Below are 3784 nucleotides of genomic sequence, written 5' to 3'. Positions count from 1 at the left end.
TCATGGGTTACCTTTCTACCTCCCTGCCCGAACACACACAGAGACGAGCATTATGGGTAAAGCTCGTTTCTCTCCTGGCTTTGTCCCTTCTGTCTTTCAGCTCAAAGGACATATGAGGGGAGTCCGAATTTTAACTGGCATCCGGGGTCTGGGAGCTTTCACAGGGATTGCGTGGTGAGAGGAGAGGAAATGTTTTTCCTCCGTATGGGATCTGAGAGGCTAAGGAGAGAGAAAGAGATGGAGGACGAAATACCAGCAATCCACAGGGGATCATGCATCTCTTACAATAAGCTCTTCTGTCCTCCGTATCAGCTGTGTCAGAGAGGCCTGGTCTCAGATAACCACACTGGAATTACTCTGCTACACCGCCTCTGACCAATAAGAGATAAGGTCTGATATGTTTTCTAGACACTCTTAACCACACTTTTCTCTTTCCATCTCTCTCTCTTTCCATCTCTCTCTTGTCTCTCCCTTTCTCCCTTTTTCCCTCTCTTCCTCTTGACGCTCGTACTCTCTCCCTTTTGTGCTTGAGTCTCCCCTTCTCACCCTCTCCCTCATTACCACTCCTCTTTGTCTCTCTCCCCCTTTCATTCTTCCTCACCTCTCCTGCTCTCTCTTTTTTTCTCTCATCTTCCTTTGTCAGCAGTCTGCTTGAAGTAGCCGCATCCCTGTCTTCTCCTTATATGGCATCTTCCATTCCTTTTTGCTCCACTCTTCTCTCTCTCTCTCTCTCTCTCTCTCTCTCTCTCTCCCTCTCCTCTCCCTCTCCTCCACATCCCTGCCAAGCCTAACTGAGTATGTGTTTTCACTTTTACCTGCCAGGAATGGCAAAGCAGTAGCTATCCATCTTCAGGGCAGACTTTGGCACACCCAAATGTTAAATTAAAAACCTATAGCTGAAAGAAATGGGTCACATGCACTTAAAGTGTTGAAGACACAGCTTAGAAAATGAACACTATCAATCAAAGAAGCTGGGAGAGTCCGCCATGCATGGGGAACAAGAGCATTGCCTGGCATCTCCGTAGCCAATTATACTGGCTGACAGTCGGGAACAAAGTTTGTTTATTCTCCAACTATGAGTCCATAGAATGTCATGGCTCAGAGAGAGAGAGAGCACTAGGAGAAATACAGGGGTCTGGTAGTTCTGTGGCTTGCTGCATCAAACGCATCCTGGGTGATCTGAGATTTCAGCAAAGTGACATTTCAGAGCCCCTCTTGTTCATGCATTCCAAACTATGGCCCACTGTGCCAGGACTGTACCATACACATTATACAAAACACGTGAGGATTATATTCAGCAACAGTTTCTGCCAGTTGAAAGGACTGTCATTGCAGTATGCGGGGCGAATGTACATTATTCAAGACATAAACAGATTCTGACCCACTCAGTGTCGTGTCCAGGCCAACTTTTCACTCATGAAACATCTGCTCGTCTTCTAAAACAATAACATCACCCAATTTTCAAATGCAAAATCTTACAAGGTTTGGCATTAAAAGAAGCCACAAGCCTCCCAGCCACAAAGTTCCCTGGCATGGGATGACTCATTGCTGCAACACGACCTACGACCTCTCAGCTTTATTGCTGTCTTCTCTCTCCCTGTGGAAGGTGACAGGGGCTTGGACAGATGATTGACGGGTGGGAGAGGTACAGGCAAGAGGCTTGTCATGTGTGAGTGTTTGCTGGAGAAGAAGGCCTGCTTGTCAGGAGAGTAATCCTGGAGAAGGTTTAATCCTTCGGGGAGCAAAACAGGCTCTCTCTTATTCCCTCTCTACTACAGAAAGTCCAGAAGGCTCAGACTGTTCATGTCATTCTGTATAGATCCCCAGATGGGTTGAAATGAATGGTTTCAGGGCCATCAAACCATATCAGAGGAGGAAAGCTACGGAGCTTTCTTCTTCTCCAAGAGAAATGAGATGTGGGGATGGATGTTCTTGACATGTTGTCAAAGTTGATGTGGTCTCTCAAATGAAAAGGCAAGAGAAGTTGAACTGTCACAATTACAGATCCAGTGACAGTTATCCAGTGATCCAGCTTTTCCAAACTATGCAACAGAAAAAAAGCAGCTAATTTTTTTATATCGAAACAAATCTATTCTAAAAGCCTCCCATTGCCAACCCTAAAATATCTACAATTCATGATCTGAAAAGAAAGGTTGGATTAATTATCGCCCAGCAATAACTTCCTGTGGCATTAGGCAGCATAATAGATCATTATGACAGGCAAGGAGGTGTGGTTATGAAGATGGATTCTGCTTGCATTATGTGTTTCTGCTCAGGAATTTACCCTCTAAAGAATAAGCTAGACATCTTGTAGATGTGGTGTTACATCTTGGGACAGACGTTGAAATAGTTTGGGGCTACGGTGGGGGTTGCAACCAGGTGTTGCTGGAGGTTTACACTGACAAACAGTGTACAGTGGGGCATGGGCTGAGGCCGGGCCGGGGCAGGGGCAGGGGCTGGGGCCAGGGCTGGGGCTAGGTCTAGGTCTAGGGCTGGGGCTGGGGTTGGGGCTAGGTCTAGGGCTGGGGCTGGGGCCAGGGCTGGGGCTAGGTCTAGGGCTGGGGCTGGGGCTAGGTCTAGGGCTGTGGCTGGGGCTAGGGCTGGGGCCAGGTCTGGGGCCGGGGCCGGGGCTGGGGTCGGGGGCTGAGGACAAGGATTGCGCCTGGTAAAGATGGGCTTCCACGGTATCAGCAGACATTATTAAATGCCCTGTAACCTCTGTGTCTCTTATAGAATGGTCTGGGGGGAGGCTTGTCTTACTGGCTGATCTCCTGGCTGTCTGATTGGTGATGAAACAGCCCACAGGCAGATCCATCAGAGTACGACACAATATCCAGCAAGAGCAGACGAGGTGCCCCTCAACACAGCCTCTCTCTCCCTCTGGAGCTGGGACCGAGCGATTGACCCTGATCAATACAGAACATAGGCAGAGAGAGGAAGAGAGAGAGGGGACAGGTAAAGATGGAGGGAGAGAGAAAAAGAGGTAGAGAGGGGAGGCAGTGAGAGAGAGACAAGGGAGAGAGAGAGAGAGAGAGAGAGAGAGAGAGAGACACTGCAGGGATCAATTACAGGAGTGGTGAGTATGGTATTTGCTGCACTTCCATGTGGGTTTATTGCACTGGGACGATGTTTGGAGAAACGGAAGATTATTAAGCGCCAGAGAGAGAGAGAGAGAGAGAGAGAGAGAGAGAGAGAGAGAGAGAGAGAGAGAGAGAGAGAGAGAGAGAGAGACAGAGAGAGAGAGAGAGAGAGAGAGAGAGATGAGGAGAGAGAGAGAGAGAGAGAGAAAGAGAGGTAAGAGAGGTGAGAGAGAGAGAGAAGTGAGAGAGAAGTGAGAAGTAAACCTGAGGGCTCTCTCTTTCTCTGCTAGTCCTCCTCTCTTTCATTTGTGCGTGTCTTGCACTTTCAGTAGCTGCACATTAAAGTGGCAAGCAGTGTAGCTCAGTCATTATCATCCTGAAAAGAGACTAAGGAGCTGGGAATAGTCTTTAACAACCTGGGTCTCATTTCTTAATTTGATTTTAGAATTCATTCAATATCTATTTTACACAGCATGTATCGTATATAATTTTTCAGACTGGATCAACCATATGTTTGGTAATGAAGTTGCTCAAGTCACTAGACAATCAACAATCAAACTTTCTCACAATATTTGACTGCTTGTTTTTAGTTGGTATCCAAATCCACCGACGATACAGTGGCCCTACACACACCCTTTAGGAACTGAACAGTCACTGAACGGACAGGGTTGGTTAGTCCCACCTACACTTTCCCCCCAAACAAG

This window comes from Osmerus mordax, chromosome 5 (genome assembly GCF_038355195.1).
Source record: "Osmerus mordax isolate fOsmMor3 chromosome 5, fOsmMor3.pri, whole genome shotgun sequence".
Classification (NCBI taxonomy): Eukaryota; Metazoa; Chordata; class Actinopteri; order Osmeriformes; family Osmeridae; genus Osmerus; species Osmerus mordax.
This window is presented reverse-complemented; position numbering follows the sequence as displayed.